This window comes from Pelodiscus sinensis, chromosome 2 (genome assembly GCF_052426305.1).
Source record: "Pelodiscus sinensis isolate ZL-2025 chromosome 2, ASM5242630v1, whole genome shotgun sequence".
NCBI lineage: Eukaryota > Metazoa > Chordata > Testudines > Trionychidae > Pelodiscus > Pelodiscus sinensis.
This window is the reverse complement of record NC_143053.1, coordinates 43,811,018-43,828,850: the sequence shown is the minus strand read 5'-3', so window position 1 is coordinate 43,828,850 and position 17,833 is coordinate 43,811,018. Positions and strand designations below refer to the sequence as shown.

The window sequence follows — 17,833 nt, the reverse complement described above, 5'->3', positions numbered from 1 at the left end:
GTCTGTGGGCTGGATCAAGGTATGAGGCAGGCCAGATCTGGTTCCTGGGCCACATCTTGCCTAATCCCGATCTATACAATTATTCTCCATTTTATAGTTGTGCATTTCATTTTTTCCCTCCAAAGAAGTGAAGTCTTTGAACTTGTCTTTACTGAATGCCACCTTGTTGATTTTCAACCTATTCTCCAAACTGTCAACATTATATTGAATTCTAATCCTAGCCTCCAAAGTGCTTGCAACTTCCAACTAGGTGCCATCTGAAAATTTTATCAATTTATTCCTCAACTATCCAAATGATTAATGAAAATATTTAATAGAACTGGACCAATGATAAATACTCTTTGTATATGGTCTTTCAACCAGTTGTGCACCTACATCTAAGCCACCTTATACATCTAAGCCACATTTTTCTAGGTTGCTTATGAGAACACCACTTGTCTCTGTGCCCAAAACCTTACTAAAATCAAGATATATGATGTCTACTGCTTCCCTACAGCTACTAGGCTAGTAACCCTTTTGAAGAAGAAAATTAGATTGGCAGGATTTGTTCTTGATATGCCCATGCTGACAATTCCCTATTACCCTATTGTCCTCAAGGTGCTTACAAATTGATTGTTTAATAATGTATTCTTTTCAAGTATCCTAGTAGGCTGACTAGCCTCTTAATTCCCTGGGTCCTCTGTGTTCCCTTTTGAAAAGACTGGTACTATTATGCACTTCTCCAGTCCTCTGGGCCTCACCCATTCTTCACATGTTTTGAAGACAATTGCTAAGGTTCTAAGATTGCTTCAGCTAATTCCTTAAGTAACCTAGAAAGAATTGTATCAAGTCAATTACAGAGCATCCTATTTATCTAAATATTCTCTAACACAATCATTATTATTTTAAGAATGTCATTAGTAGTATCTATGGCCTGGATCCACAAAGGAATCTAGAAAATCACAGGAACCAATGTGATCCACAAAGCCCTAGTTAGGCGCAGATGGTCCCCTATGTAATGAGTGAGGAAAGTTAGGCATCTTAGAATGTGATCCACAAAAGCGAACACAATAGGCCAGAAGCTGCCTAAACTATCCAATTGGAGATGCTGACAAGCCCTGCCCTTCATAGGACAAATTGTGTAAGCCAGGACTGCAAAAACGTGCCTATGTCTGATAGCTCCACAACTGGGAACCCTTTTCCTGAAGTCAGGTGGTTTAGGTCCCCACTTTCTTTTTTGTGAGAATGAGTAAAGCATGTCCCACACACCATACAAGACAATTACAGAGAGAAGATGGTGCCTACCTTGTAACTTTTAACCCCGTGACTAGAGTATTCATCTGGGATGTGAGGCTACGTCTATACTGCAGTGCTATACCACATCTTAACAGCAAGCCTATCATTTTGAAATATAACCGACTCCCTATCTTGACATCCCTGTAATCCTCATTCCACAAGGAGCAAGGGACATTTCAGAATAGCAGGTTATTTCAAAATGTGGCACTGTGCAGATAGCACCAAATTACAAAATTAGCTATTTCAAAATAACATCAAAATAAGATACACAATTTGTGGAGTTCAAATTGCATATCTTATTTCGATCTAGGGTACAGTGTAGATGCAGGTGCAGTGTAGATTCCCAGGTGCCAGGGAATTCCCCGCTCTGCCAGAGAAGGAGAAAGATCTGAATGGGGGTTTCCAACCTCTGAAGGACGAGCTCCAACCTTACTCTCTCCTGATGCTGAAGTTGTTCCACTTTGGATAAATATTTGAAGAGTCAATGGGATGAGAGTGAAAGAACTATTTGGATCTTGTCTACATGGTACATTAGTCCACATCAGCTGGGATGTAAATTCTAATGGGCATCAGTGTATTGCATACTAACTGGCCCATGTGGACACTGCTGCAAGCTCTAAAAATTCCCTAGTGTGCATTAAATGAGTCCCATTTCAAACTGTGCTACTTTAATGTCCAGTAGGGAATTTTAATGTGTGCCAGCAGGGTCCACATGGGCCATTTAGTGCACAACACACTGGTAGACATTAGGATTTACACACCAGCAGTTGTGAACTAAGGCACCACATAGATAAGGCCTCTCTAACCTGGTGGTTCCGACACCAAGCTGGGAAGTGGGAGACCCCAAGGCCCATTCCCCGTACTCCAATGACTCACTTATTAGTTATACATCATGGAACTGCTTCAACAGGAGAGACTGAGGGAGCTCTTCCCCACTCAAATATCCATAAGCTCAGGCTCTCTGGAGAGGTAGGAGTAGGGTTGCTAGATGGTTTCAACAAAAATACCAGACACACTTGAGAAAAATTTGTCGACCAAAAAAAAAAAAAAAACCATGATATGGGAAGTTTATTGATGACAATCTACATTACATCGTATATTTTACATTATATTGTGCGGCGTTTATCAATTTTTTATTTTTCAAAAACTCATCTTTTGCTTCCAAACAAGTGAAAGGTGTATTAAAAACCCCACAGGGTTGATTCCTTACTGACTCAACACTCAATCTGTTGCATTCATCGGTCCATAGATTACCCATGACATTAAAAATTCTTTCCACACAGGCATTTCAGACAGGAATTGAAACAGAATATTGAACCAGTTTTAATAAATTTGGAGCAGCAGGTTCTTTGCTAAAAAATATTTCCACTTATCAAGAGAGGTCGTTCCCTCAAGGGAAGTGAACATCATGTCCAAGGCATTGACTTCCTCATAAAGAGAATTTGGAGAGAGATCTTTTTTCCATGGTGACAACAACCAGATTTCAATTACTTCATCAAAAGAAGGAGATTTATCATGATTAGCCAAACTCAAAGCACTCAGAGCATGATATGGTGAATTTTCAAAAGGAAACCATTTCTCCAGATATTGGAGGGCTCTTGTGTACACATTCAATGCTTCAGAGGTAAATTTATTGACTACATGAACTGGTAAACAGTCCTTCCACAATGTGAATGTAACTTTCATACCTGAAAAACTTATCAATCTTTTTCTCAAGGAATTTCTGAACTTTTTTTCATGATCAAATAAAAGTCACAAGAAAGTGTTGATTGGTTTTCCAATTTGAGCAATGTATCTTGTAATTGTGACATGAAATAGTGAATGAAATAAAGATACAGCTCAGAAAGAGTTGGTTGTTCATCACTTGCAATTTCATCTTCCTGATCAGAAATAATATTCCATACTGCCACATGGCAGTCGTCAGAGCCGAGTGAAAGAAAATAAACTTTTAGTGGTTGCCAATTCAACAGCAATCACTCGATTGCATTAAACAAACTAAGTCATCGAGTTGGAACTTGCCTCATGACTTCATGGAACTCAACCTCGCAAAATTCAAAAAAAATCTTTCAACTCTTCTAGTTTTTTAGCAGAGTTCGAAAATTCTGCAAACATTTTTAAAACTAAGTTTTCAATGGCAAAAGATAGAACTTTCAAAGCATATTTGTCATAGTTATGCACAATGTGATATTTTCATTCTCTTGCTTGGCTAACTTTTGAAAAACTGAATTGTTTATAAAAGGAAAATATTCAGCACTACTGCGTAGTTGCGTACTGCCTGACTGGTAGAGACGTTCATTCAGCGGCAGTACCCAACTATGTACTGATACTCATATCCAAGCAGCGAACTGGCATAGTAGCGCATAGCGCAGGCCTAAAGAGTGAGTAAGAATGCTCACGCACAGGTCACGTCGTAACATGATAATAATAAAACGTACTTAATTAGAAAATGCCGGACTTTTATATGTCTGGTATTTTCTCAATTTGTTTCCCGGACAGAAAGCTCAAATACCGGACTGTCCAGTTCAAAACCGGACATCTGGCAACAAGTAAGAGACACGTGTTTAAATCCTTTCTCTGCTACAGGTAGAAAAGGAAAGTTCTTTAACCAGTAGCATAGAAGTTACCAATTGCCCCTCAACAGAACAGATTTCTGAATGGGACCCAGTCTGGGGGACAGCCTCTCAGCATGCCCACCTGATTGGCCCTCACAGGTGAGGTGGGGAAGATAAATGCTCCTCTACCTATGTCCAAGGAATTAAGTAGAACATTTTCAAGGTATTGATTGAGATTGCAGTGTGCATGTCCAGAGGCAGAAAACTGAATGCCAAGGGAAATTTAGCTGGAAACAAATAGATTCTGAGTGTGTTTAGGAGCCTACAGATATGGGTAGCTGCCACGCAGAGTTTTATGGATCATAGTAAACCCTAAAAGTGGGACTTAAGTACCTAGTTCTGAGATCTAGGTTTACAAAAACCTTCATGGATCTGGGCCTATTCATCTTTTGAGATAGTGTCTATTTGGTACAACTGGTAGAAATGTTTCAAAAAGACTTTTTCTCAAAACTGATTTGTGTGTGTGTGTGTGAGTGAGTGTGAGTGTGTACGAAATGTTCATGTTCAACAAAATTGGAAAATGAAAGATTTAAACTGATTCAGTTTTAATTGATCGTCATTTGGTTTTTCAGGTTACAGGGTTTTGTCCTACTACTTTTTTTCTCCTTCCCTTACCTACTCTTCCTCAGTACCAAAATGGGGAAAAATAGAGAAATCAAAGAGCAGAAATATTTCAGACCCCTGCATTTGATGAAAAAAATCTTCATAATTTTTTAATAAAGGAAAATTTTCATTTTTTTAAACCTAGGGAATTAAAAATGACTATTTTTAGAGTGTGATTTTCTCCTTTCTCCCATTTTTTGACCAGCTCTAATTCTCTTAACCATCTCATGCTATTTTTAAAATTAATTATTTTATGGTTACTTATTGTGCCAATAAGGGATAAAAATAAAGCAATGCTTTCAACAGTAACCACAGTACACACACCTTAATTTCCCGGAAAGAAAAAATAAACAGCCAGATGTTCAGTGTATATGTCTATATACATTTTACAACATTTTAAAGTAAGGCAACTGCTGTTGGTATGGAAAGATAAATTGCATCCTTTCCTTGTGTCTGAAAGGAAGAATATTTGCAGTTTTACTGCCTCTTTTGACAGTTTGCTAGTAAAGTTTTCCACGATGGCTCTTTTTACTCATGTCGGAAAATGTTTTTGGCATCCATTGAATTGTCAAGCAAAGACAAAAACAATCACCCCCTCCCCCAAAAATAAAAAAATATACTATCACCACCAAAATAGATTCTCTCCTTCTCCCAGGAGCTGGCATCCAGAGCAACTGCTCAAAACATCCACCTTTAAGGCTGGCCCTGTGGACCTCACCTTTTCTCACAGTTCTGTAAAATGGTTCCTATGAAGAACTCCAAATCCTTCAGTTTCTAGGAAGGTAACAAGGCCATAGAAGGTAAAAGGAAATAAAATAATTTTTTTTTGTAATATTTGAGGAAGAGGATCCAGCTTTCTAAGTTATCTATTCTTCAAACAATCAAGCAAATGAATACAGTGGAACTAGGAAATAAACTAAATTACCCAAATACTTAAGTGTTTTCTGGGATAGGGACCTAGAAATGCAAACAGCTTCCATTGTTACTGCATGAAAAGTCAGCAGGAATAATAAAATCTCCAAAAGTGATGTCAATACAGTGCCAATAACACTGGTAGAGTGAGAAGCATTGACCATGTTATTCTCATTATTTTTCACAGTGACAGATTTTATGAAGGCTATTTATTGTTAACACATGGGTCCATGGGTTATTAATATTGCATATAGGTATATGTGATTCTTGTGTTATTGCCCAACATAACTGGGATTTCAGTGAAAAATACAGACTAGGAATTTTAAGTATTGTATTCCAGATGTCTTCTCCGTAGACCTTTACTGCACAAAGATGCATTATGCATTTACAATTTACTATCTGGAGAGAAAAGAATTAATATAGACACTGCAACATGTCCAGTTTCTATGTCAAGCTTAGCTGAGGAAATCAGCTCATACTACAGCTGGTCCAAAATCTATCACACTTTTATATTTTTGGCAGGATGTCACCTTAGGCATTGTAAATGGTGTATGTGTGCTATATAATTATATTGTCCATGGATTTATGCACCTGTGTTGCATATTTCATTACATTTTCTTGGCCTCTTTAGTATGACTACATTTTACACATCTGATAATACAATTCAGATTCTACCAAATCCAAAATACTATCAAGCAGAACCAAATGATGCCTAAGTAATTTAACATGATACAATGGAAAGTAAAAGAATTACTTTAATCACAACAAAGTCAGGAGATTTCTCTTTGCTTCTTTTCTCATTGACACTTTTTTTGCATGTAAAGATACTTTATGCTTTTAGTTACAATTTTAACACATGCATTTATTCCTGTTGTGATAAAAAAGAGTTTGTTGGACAGAAGGAGTTAATGTGTTTGCAGGAAATCAAGACAAGCTTGGAATCTTTTATAGAATTAAACCAGAGTTCATCATTCAAGTATTTTGTTGTTTCTAAATATCAACTGGCCCTATAAAAAGTGTAATGAAAACAAAAAAAATGTGATTACAGTTACATAGAGTGAATGCCAGAAGCTCTGTGGATGGCTTTTTATCTCATTCCCTTAGTGAAAACAGTTAACTAGACACTGGTGAGATATTCTGTAACTGCACAACAAAAAGCTGGCACAACTGCCAAGTGTGGCATGCCAGATGTGCGAATACATTCTGGAGAGCAGTATCAGCAGCTCCAACAGCAAGCCATAGCCATTAATCTAGAGACCTCTGGGAGTTCAGGATAGTGCTGTAAAACCTAGACCCTGCCAAGACTGCATCAGATAAAGCCATCAATGCATTGTAAAAAAGACACAAAACCTATTTCATAGGCTGCACTGATCAAGCAATTACAATCATTGACTACATTAAGCAAAGAAACAGCGGGGTGCCCTATAAAATTGACTGCCAACTTGAATAATCAATAGGCTCCATGTAGAGTAAATTAAATAACTGAAAAACTATTTGGAAAAACTGAAGTTAAAAAGCCAATCAGTAATCTCTCATCCATGGAAAATCAACACTGCATCCAAAAGATTCTTTTGTTTACTTTAATTCTTATCACTAGGAAATACAGTAACAGTAAGCGGAGAAAGATATTATTTAACCATCTCAATCACCAATTCACTTCATCTGTACATTCATATTCAATATTCATATTCAATGCACACATTTCTGTTACACCTCTGTTTGCAGCAATAGATTGTGACTCTATAATTGATGGTATGTGACTGGACTACTGTGTTCATGTTGAACCCATTTATAAGGATTGAGCCATCCAGACACAAGTTGTCAACTGCAGGATTGCCTCAAATAATTTGAAGTGGGGTTTCTGGCAGTTTGCCCCCAAACCAGCAATGGTAGCATGAGTACTTTAGAACACCATGAACTGCAGGAAGAGAGCATTTTGAAAGGGTATATCTTCACTGCAGCATTAGCCTGGGTTATCAGCACCTGGATTTGAGCAGCCACACTGCAAAACCATACCCAATTTCTGTCCTTACTGTTGCCACATGCCACTGTGTCTCACTAGGACTCCTGGTGATGCTCTCCATGATGCTTTGTGTTTTAGATTTTCCCAGACAAAGCAGACCAGGTCCCTAGATTTCCAAGAAAAATAAGAGAGTTTTCAAGGGGTGAATTTGTAAGAATTTGGTTAATAGCAAATGTTTTCACTACACACTAGTGAACACACACTAGTGTTTTTCCTTTATCACTGCAAGCAATGAAAAACAACACCAGCCTTAGACAAATCTGCCTTTGCCCAAACCAGTTTTCTCCATTTTTGTTCCCCAATTTTGAAAATAAAAGTATTCTTTGCAGAAAAAAAAACTTACTTGAAAAAATCTCCTGTGTTTTGAGTTATTAAAGTGTGGAAAAAATCTGAGGCAGAACTGCAACATATTTTGTTTTTCACAGAACCAGGAAAAAAATGATGTATCAGTTTCTGCAGTGGTAGAAATATTGTTTTACTCCTAACTAAGCTCTTTTCAAAAAATAAACAAGCTTTATCAATGTGAGGTAAGGTATCAGAATCTGGACCTCATGGAATAGTGTTAAGATTCTTTCTCACTGATTAATATAATATCTCATGATAATTTTCAAAAAGAACCATAATATGGAATATTAGCTTTAATCTCTCCTGCAAATTAAGGAAAATCAGATTAAGAATCAAAATTAAGTCCTAACTGTATACAGCATTATCATTGGAGCATCAAGGTGCTGATACCTAGAATAAATATTGGAGCTATCATTATTATTTAAAAAGTTTTGAAAAGTAAGAGACCTGGAAAAATATCTTGGACATTAATTTACTGCAACAATATTGTAGGTGTTTTATACAAGTACTTGCACTGACAGACAATAAATTAGTTGTCAATAAACAGCCTGGGAAAACAATATTATATTTCTTACTCCCTGTTAAAAATAAATGGGGACAAAACCTCTGAAAATGTGTGCTTTATGAGAAAACTCATTGCAACTGCATATGAAAGGAAAAATACGATGAACTAAAAATGATTATGTGTCACAATAAAATTTCCCAACTTGTCTACTGATTAGATGATAATGCTGCCCATAAAAGCAAGAGGAGAAAAAGCAGTGCATAGGACTTGATAAAATGTCTTACTGAAATCTATTGTATTTACCACTTATTAGATTCTGAACTCAAATAGATCTTGATTGCTGAGAGCTTGGGTATTTAAAAGCTTTAAGATCATCAATTACATTACTCATAATTTCCACATCTGCCTTTTCCCCAGCAATTCAGGCAGAGAGAAGACTGTTATAACACTCTTTCTGCAACGTGATTACTACATGACTCTGTTACAATGTGCACTTGAAATGCCTCTAAGAAATTTAAACTTAACTGCAATTTGCAGCTTTACGAAGCTCCCACATGGATGACTTTTGGTGCCAGTGAAATCAAATGAGTGAAGTACTAAGTTATCTGGGGAAAAGCAGACCCGTCCCCCACCTAGGCACCCTTGCAAGAATGCAGGTACCATAGCAATTTTCTAAGACACCCATTTTTCCTTCCCATAAAATACTGGCTTTTGGGGAGTGAAGCTGTAAGTTGCTAAAACAGAATGATTTCCCCCCAGAAATCTTTTTTTAAATCATCAGTAGAACCTGGTCCAACTCCCATTATTAAAATCAATGGTGAGATTCCCATTCACATCAATGGGCCATGTCAATACAGTGCATTGATCTTGTTCACAAACATCCATATTCACCCTGTATTAAATAGAATACAAGAAATTCACAAAATTAGGCTGACCTGACTCAAATAACAGAAATATCTTCTTCAGTAATTATATTAGTTGACTCTAAACCACAGAGCCAGATTCTGAAACCTTTCCTTACAACAAGTAGCACTTTCCCCTGGGTTTGATCCTGTCCAGAACTGAACTCTTTCATCGCCCTCTGAGGTTAATGAGTGTGCAGGGCACTCAGTACATTGCAAGACTGAGCTCTCTGTGACTAGCCCCACTGAAATCAATGGGAATACTGATGGAGTAAGTTACAACTCGGTGTGAGTAAGAGATGGATTTTAAGTGACAGGCTGCAATGTTATTAAAATTTAACATCCACGGGGCACTATTTGCCCATCTTCCCATATTAATGGGTCCAGTGTGAGGTTTATAGGGCATCTACCCCATAGCCCATAATTCAAGAGCAGGGAAGCTTACAACCTCGCTGGCCAGGTGGGACCTCGGGCAGAAGGGGTTGGGGGAAGCCAGTCCTCAGCCCTACACAGCCCACGACACCCTCCCCCCACAGACCTTAATGCTGCCTGAACTGCACCATGCAGCACTCGGGAAGCAATTTAATGAGCTTGGGGTCCTAGCAACCACCACTTCTGCAGTAGTGCCAGTGGTGGCTGCTGGGAACCCTAGGCCCCTTCAAAGCACCGGTCCTGGGGCAGTTGGCCGATTTCTCCTCTCCGCCCCCCCCATCCCCTCCTCCTCCCTGCCACAGTTGGTGGGCCTGTTCAGCCTTGCTGAATCCTCTCTACCTTCAGGGAACAGAAGTTACCAAAGATGGATCCACATCTACAAAGGGATTTCCTTTTTCACCACAACCATGGGGTCCACCAGCGAAACTCTCTTAAGGTATGTCTACACAGCAACATTATTTTGAAAAGACTGTCATTACTTCAAAATAACTTAGTCTGCATCTGCACAGCAGGCAGTTATTTTGAAATAGCATCAAAATACTGTAAAGCTGGAGGACTTCTTCCTCCAACTCCTGTAACCCTCATTGTATGTTGAAGGAAGAGTGCTCTATTTCAAAATAAGTGCTGTGTAGATGCTCCCAATTTTGAATTAAGCTATTTCAAAATAAGCTACACAATTGACATAGCTCTATTTGCATATCTTAATTCGAGTTAAGCCCTGCTGTGTAGATGCACCCTTACTTTCTGGTCACTGGCCCTCTGGATTTTTATTTGCCCTGGAGACTGATTGCAAGCTGAGATGAATTAAGATTCATACAATTCCTAACAATTACTTCAATTGCCTTTCTCATAGAATCCTGGAGATACTTATAGCTTAAATTAACCTGCATCTCTGGGAGGCTATGAGGTAGATGAAATAAAAACTCCTATACCCCTTATCAATTTGACACTGATGGGGACAATGCCTTCCTAACCCCTTGAATATGTAAAGCCAATGGACCCAGGTCATTGGCAGGTGAGATTAAACCTGGGCCCTGAGTGGCTAAACCCATGAGCCTCTATCTTAGCTAAGACTGTAGAGCAGATTTCACTCTTCGCCCTTGGTGGTCTCAGTGCCTTTGGGACAAATAGATGATTGGTCAAGCCCACCGCAGTCTACAAACACAGTTTATCTGATATTTAACAATAGGGAGAGAGCGTGGATTCAGTCAAAAATGGAACAAAATGTCTCCATAAACTCTAGGATTTAAATAAATGATTGTGAAAAACAAAAGGCAATCACTTTGCAACTCTTTGGCTAACCAATGGGCAGCAGGGCACTCAGAGGAAAAGGAGCCTCTCCCGGTATACACTCCCCCTTTATACTAAAACTGTCTGGCACCTTATGCATCCAATCAGTTTTCCCATCTATTGAACCGGTGCATAGCATTGTTGGAGCACTAATGAGGCAGCACAACTACTCAGGGCTTGTCTAAACTTGAAACATTATGGAAGCACAGAGAAAACATTAAATAATAATTAAGGAGTTGCAGAAATTATTCTACGTATGGCCAAATGGAGTGTGTGCAATTTCTCCCATTGCTTGTACTTCAGGGTAACATTTCCTAGACCAGTCTGAGGAAGAGAATTTTGAAGTACAGGTCAGAGAAGCTTCTTTTTTAATTGACTCTACCTCACCTTTTCTGCTCCATTTTTCTAAAAGTAGGGAATTCCATAGAAGAGCCTATGTCAGGAAATCATTAGCAGTTTTCAGCACCCAAAAGTCTGAAAGTGTGAAGTGAACTCTCATTTCCTTTCTCCTGGGAAAGAGGAATGAAAATGAAGGCAGGTGTGAAATCAAAGGGGAAGGATGTGAAGGTGATAGAAGGAGTTCTGGAAAGGGCAAGCCATTAGGAACAGGTGGCTGTGGAGGAAGAATCACATGGAAGAAGGAGGTCCAGGGTGAGAGAGAAAGATGCAGCCACCAAAGGATGGGGCTTTGTAGGAGCAGTAGCCACCATCCTAGGACTGGAGAGAGAAGCAAGAATGGTGAGAAAAAAGGATAAACAGCACCAGGGAAGCTCTATAATCGTTCTGCTTTATATTTGTGCTTGGTGCCTTATCTACATTTTTTGTAGAGTCTTACAAACCAGTACCACAGCAAAGAAGCTTCACACACCTTGGAACCGATTCTCCTCTGACAGCAGTGGAGTTACTCCTTCTCTACATGAATGAAAGTGAAAGGAGAACCAGACCCCCTTTCTGGAGGGCTGCGTCTAGACTGGCAAGTTTTTCCACAAAAGCACTTGCTTTTGCAGAAAAACTTGCCAGCTGTCTACACTGGCCGCTTGAATTTGTGCAAGAACACTGACGATCTAATGTAAGATTGTCAGTGTTCTTACGCAAATGCTATGCTGTTCCCGTTCGGGGAAAAAGCCCTCTTGCGCAAATGTATTTGCACAAGAGGGCTAGTGTAGACAGCTAAAAACTGTTTTGCGCAAAAAAGCCCAAATGGTGAAAATGGCGATCGGAGCTTTCTTGTGCAAAACCGCGTCTAGATTGGCATGGACTCTTTTCCGCAAAAAGTGCTTTTGCGCAAAAGCATCCGTGCCAATCTAGATGCTCTTTTCCGCAAATGCTTTTAATGGAAAAACTTTTCCGTTAAAAGCATTTGCCGAAAATCATGCTAGTCTAGATGTAGCCGAGAAATACGAGCCTTAAAATAGAATGTATTACTGCTCACACTGTTCTATTGCCAGGAAAGACCAACTATAGAAGCACTATCTTTCTGAAAGACTTCCTTGGAAACTCACAGTAGTATTTGTCAGCAGGATATCTGTATGTCCAATTGACTTTAACAACATTTAAGGAAGATTCGGGGCTAGTTTTTAAGTACGGGGTGGAAAGAGAAGCTGCTGTCTGTTATTTTGTGTTCTATTGAATTTAGGTCATTCCCATTCCTCCCCCTTTGCACACACCATGGGCACATATGGTAGTGTGACCCCACTTTCAGATGGTTGCACATCTACCTTGCTCACTCCTTTCCTAGTGGATGCCAGAATGAAAGATAGAGGTATTTTTGGAATAACTCAGTCTCTCTGCTCTAGACTGTGGGACAATTGATTTTTAAACCAAAAGACATTATAAAATAGTTATAGAAATAAAACTTGGGTATGTGCGTCTTCCTCTCAGCCACATGTAACTAGAAACCAAAACACAACCACGGCAACAAAGACTAGTAGCTGGCACTGTAAATGTTCTCAGGTGGCCAACAAAAAAAGACAAATTTTAATAGTGATTATTTTTTCTAAGTGACATTGAAATAAACTGTAATAAACAAGTGAGCAATGATAAAAATACCCACACAACATGCCCCAGCGTGCCTCAGGCAAGGTATAGCTAATGAATAATAAGATAGACAAATCCCTTTCAGTTCTAAACTATGTCTGCCACCTCAACAATATCCACGTCGCAATTATTGCTACAACCTTTCCCAGTAGCTGCTTATGGCATTCCATGTCTCTGCTTTGCCTGTCAAGGGGTTCCACTTTGTTTGCCTAGTTTATGTGAATAATGTGGCCTTTATCAATAAGGCCAAATTTAGATACTATTATTCTCACTGATCAGCACCTTCCTTGTGATTCTTTAGAGCACAGGATCATAGATCCCCAGCCTCTGATGATTCCCATAAGGCTAGAAGGAACTATTGTGGTGAGCTAGTCTGATCTCCTGCATAAAACAGGACGGAGCATAAAACAGGCCCTGGATCAATCCCTATTTGAACTACTGCATCTCTGTTGGGAAAACATCCTGTGTTAATTTAAAAATTTCCAGTGATGGAAAATCCACCATGACCTTTGCTAAATAGTTCCAATAGATAATTAAATTAGTGAAAACATTTTGCACTTATTTCTAGTTTTAATTTATCCAGTGCCAATTTTTAGACATTGCTGTTATATTTTTGTCTGTTAGAATACTTTATTATCAAATGTTTGTCCCCCATATATGTCCTTATAGACTCCAATCAAGTCGCCCTGTAACTTTCCCTTTGATAAACTAGATAGATCAAGACTCCACGTCTCAGTCAAGCATGTTTTAGAAACCTTTAATCATTCTCATGGCTCTTCCTTGAACCCCCTCTAATGTTTCAGCATAATTATTGATACATGGACACCAGCATTGGACACAGAATTCTATTAGCTGTCATACCAGTGCCACAACTACATGGGCGGTCTGGTCTATAGAGTAAGTGTAAATCATGCCACTATGACAAGCAGGCTGAATCCACAGGGATTGGGGACAGTGGGGAATGGCTCTAGTAGCGGGAGGCAGTAGGACATGACAAGGCAGCGTAGATGGGGGAGGCACCATCTAGATACAGAGAGCTGTGTAGGCTAAATACCTTACATTTCTGGCATGTTGTTACCTGCCTAAGCAGTGCCCCCCTATGTACACTGCTATTTGTACAGGTGTTAGGGAGCATGAAGTACTCTGCTGCAAGTGTAAACATAGCCATGGAGGTAATAGAACCTTTCTACTTGATTCTCCCATGTTTATACCTTCAAGGACCCTATTAGCCTTTTGTTCTGAATGTCACTCTAGGGGGTGCATATTCAGCTGATTATCCTTCATGCCCCTGCCCACTAATAGGGTTTTTTTTTTTGAGTCACTGCTTCCCAGGATAGGGTCCTCCATCCTATATGCATGGCCTACATTCTTTGTTCCTAAATGTGTGACTTTACATTTGGTTGGACCATGCATATTTACTTGTGTAATCCAGATCACCCTACATCAGTCACTTGTCCTCTTTATTATTCACAACTTACCCATATTCTGTGTCAGGACATTAATAAAAATGTTAAATAATGTAAGGTCAAGAACTGATCCTTGAGGGACCCAATGAGGAACATATCCACTTAATGATGATTCCTTGTTTACAGTTAAATTTTGGAGCATCTCGCTTAGCTGGTTTTGAAATCGTGTAAACTGTGCTATATTAACACTGTATTGTTCTAGGTTTTAAACAAAATGTCATGCTGTACCAAGTCAAATGTCTTACAGCAATCTAAGCATATTACATCTATATATAAGTATTTTACAATTCCATCCTGAAGCCTCACATACTTCCAGTATCAGTCTGGACAAGAGCCAGTTTCTCCTGCCAAATGTCTGTCACTTCAAGGGTTATCGTGGATTCTCCATCACTGACAATTTTGTAATTAGGATTGGATGTTTTTCTAACAAGTATGCTCTATGAATTATTTTGGGGAGTTCCTAGTCAGGGGCAGGTAACATATGGCCGATGGGCTGGACCTGGCCTGCCAAGCCATTGGATCCAGCCTGTTAGCCACCCCACTGGGACTGTCAGGCAGGCTTCCACCGGGCTGCTGGTTGGGAGTCACCTAGGTAAGTGCCACCCAGCCAGAACCTTCATCTGGTGCCCCAATTCCTTTCCCCAGGTCTTCACCCCCTTCTACTCCACATCACCACCAAACCCTGCACTGCTCCCTCCCCCAAGGCACAACTTGCTCCCAGAACCTGCACCTCTCCACAAATCTCCCCCAGGCCAGAATCCTCTCCGGCATCTCTACCCCCCTCCCAGGCTCTGTATCCCAATCCCCTGCCCAGATCACAACCCTCTTCTTTACCCAAACTCCCTCTCAGTCCCCCTAGCCTTTCCTGCACCATAATCCCCAACCCTGAGCACCCTCCTGCACCCAACCTCTATCCCAGATCCCATATCACCTCCATTGAAAAGTGCAGCCCTAGACCATGTACTGAAGTCTTGGCATGCCCACCCCATCAAAAATTAATGCTGTATTATAGAGGAAGTCTGTATTATACAGGAAGTCGGACTAAATTATCACAGTGCTACATTCTGGTCTTGGAATCTTTCAGTCTATGAATAAGGCTTTTCCAGCTGAAGGAATACATGCTTTGGGGCTTAATAAAACTAAAAATGTGCTAGCCCTTGCAAGCACACTCTAAGGTAAGAGGCTTTATATTCCTGAATAGGTTAGCTATGAGATTGTTAAAAAAAGAAGTAAAGAAGGCAATTGGTGTAAGAGCCTACATCTACAGTAGGAGCCAGGCTGTGATTCCCAGCTTGTGAAGACACACTTGTACCCACTCTTATTGAGCTAGTGTTCTAAAAATAGTAGTGTGTGGTCACAACAGCATGGGCAGTTCATGCTGGCTGCCCTGAGCATGTACCCACAGAGTGCAGGCATGTGTATACTTAGGGTAGATAGCCCATGCAGCCACATGCCACTGCCTGTAGTTCTGTGACAACTTGACTATTTTTAGTGATCTGGCTCAGTGAGAGCTAGGTAAGACTATCTCTAAAGGTTGCAAATCATACTCCTAGCTGCCACTGTAGATGTAGCCAGAGACAGAGAGACTCTTTTTAGAAAATTAAGACAGATGGCGTAGATCAATACGCTCTTGAACCCCAACTAGAGTATAGAATCAAAAGTTTGGAATGATATTATATGTCTCAGAAAGAGAGAGCATGGACGTCATAGATACCTTCTGGCCTCACTGTTGTAAAAAATTGGGAAGTTATGTTACTAACTATGTTAAGATAAGAAAGCCATTTGGCACACTCCTTTATAAGAGACTTCGGCTTGGCTTACACAAAGTTTTATCTGTGTAACTACTAAGGTTACAGAGAAGCTAAGGGTACATCTATACAGCAGCATTACTTATTCCGAAATAATGACGCGAGCATCTACACAACCTTGAATAATTTCAAAATAACAGGCCACTTATTTTGCTGTTTGTAAACCTCGTTCCATGAGGAATAACGCCTCTTCTGAAGTAGCTATTTCAGAATAGCAGCAATGTGGACACTCCCCTGCTGCTATTTTAAAATAGCTCCTCCCTCAGATCATTCAAAGTAATTACTCCCCAGTGCTTGCTGGGGGCTCTAACTCAAGGTAGCGTGTCCACATTAGGGGAGCCTGCCTTGGAGTAATTTCCAGGCCTCCTTGTAGTGTAGACGTGTTATTTCGGAGTATTTTTTCCAGAATAACTTATTCCAAAATAATCATGCAGCGTAGACATAGCCTAAATGATTTTTTTACATCAGTGTTCACTTCAAAAGAGATGGGAGAGATCCTCACATCTGAGATAGCATTCTTCAGATTTGCTATACGTGAAGGTTTAAACATAAACTTTTGAGATCATGGATAATGACACGTACTCTAGCATTTGTGTCGGAAAAAACTTTTGTTGCTCAGGAGTATGAAAAAACACCTCGCCTAATGACATAAGTTTTGCTATCCTGCCAATGTAGCTGCAGCCACTCATTGAGTTGGTTTTATTATATTCTGTTGGTATAACTGGAATGCATAAGCGATCTTGTAATGGTACAGCTGTGCCCCTGTAAACCAGTAAGTGTAGACATGGCCTAAAAAATAAGTATACAGAGTGGCCAAACCAGTTTCTCGGAGACAAAGCACAAGCTGACACCTCAGCCAGGTGTAAATAAAGCTGACAGACCTGATAAGTGGCCATTCTTTGCAGGAAAGGAGGTGTGGGAGGGAGATGGGAGTCACTGGAGTATATTTTATCAAAGAAACAGTACTGAGTTCCCTTCCACACAGGGAGGCTGGAAATTCTTCTCAGAAGGGGACAAGACTATAAAAACAATGGGCAGCCAACCCAAGGAATCTGCCCATCAATTCATTGAATCAGAAGGAACAAAAAGGAGCAGTCAGTAAATTGGACTGGGGTCCTGATCTACAAAGTTTGGTCAGTACGGCTAATGAAAGCATGTGATGAGAAAACCTTCCTTTAAATTTAAATAGCTTGTTAAAATAGGCACCAGTTGAATTTTATTTTTATTTGTCTTATAATCATTTCTAACTTTTATGCCTCATTACTTGTGCTCACTGAAAAGCTCTGTCTTTGTAGCTAATAAACATATTTTATTGTTTTATCTAATCCAATGTGTTTGAAGTCAAGTGTTTGGGAAACTTCATCTGGGTTAGCACACTATGTACATATTATGTCTATTAAATCAACAACAAACTTTATCTAATTTGTTTTATTCAGGAGGTAATGGACAGTACAAGATATACATGGGGAGTGAGTGAAATCTAGAACTGCGGGGTCTGTTTGGGTCACCCTAAAACGTAACCAAGTCTGGTTAAGGGCATTGGGGAGTTATTTTGAAATAGCTCCCCTTATTCTGAAATAACAAGGCGAGTGTCCACACTACCAAGCCCGTTATTTCAAAATA

At 39.7% G+C, this 17,833-nt stretch overlaps 1 long non-coding RNA gene across 1 annotated transcript in view; it reads right to left on the bottom strand.

Moving 5' to 3' along the window:
- Positions 1-6,987: 6,987 nt before the first annotated feature.
- LOC149525251 (uncharacterized) overlaps positions 6,988-17,833 on the bottom strand; it is a 70,788-nt gene continuing 59,942 nt past the window's right edge. The window contains exon 4 of the long non-coding RNA XR_016348604.1: positions 6,988-7,531. This is a non-coding gene — a long non-coding RNA (uncharacterized LOC149525251). The remainder of the gene's footprint in view (positions 7,532-17,833) is intronic.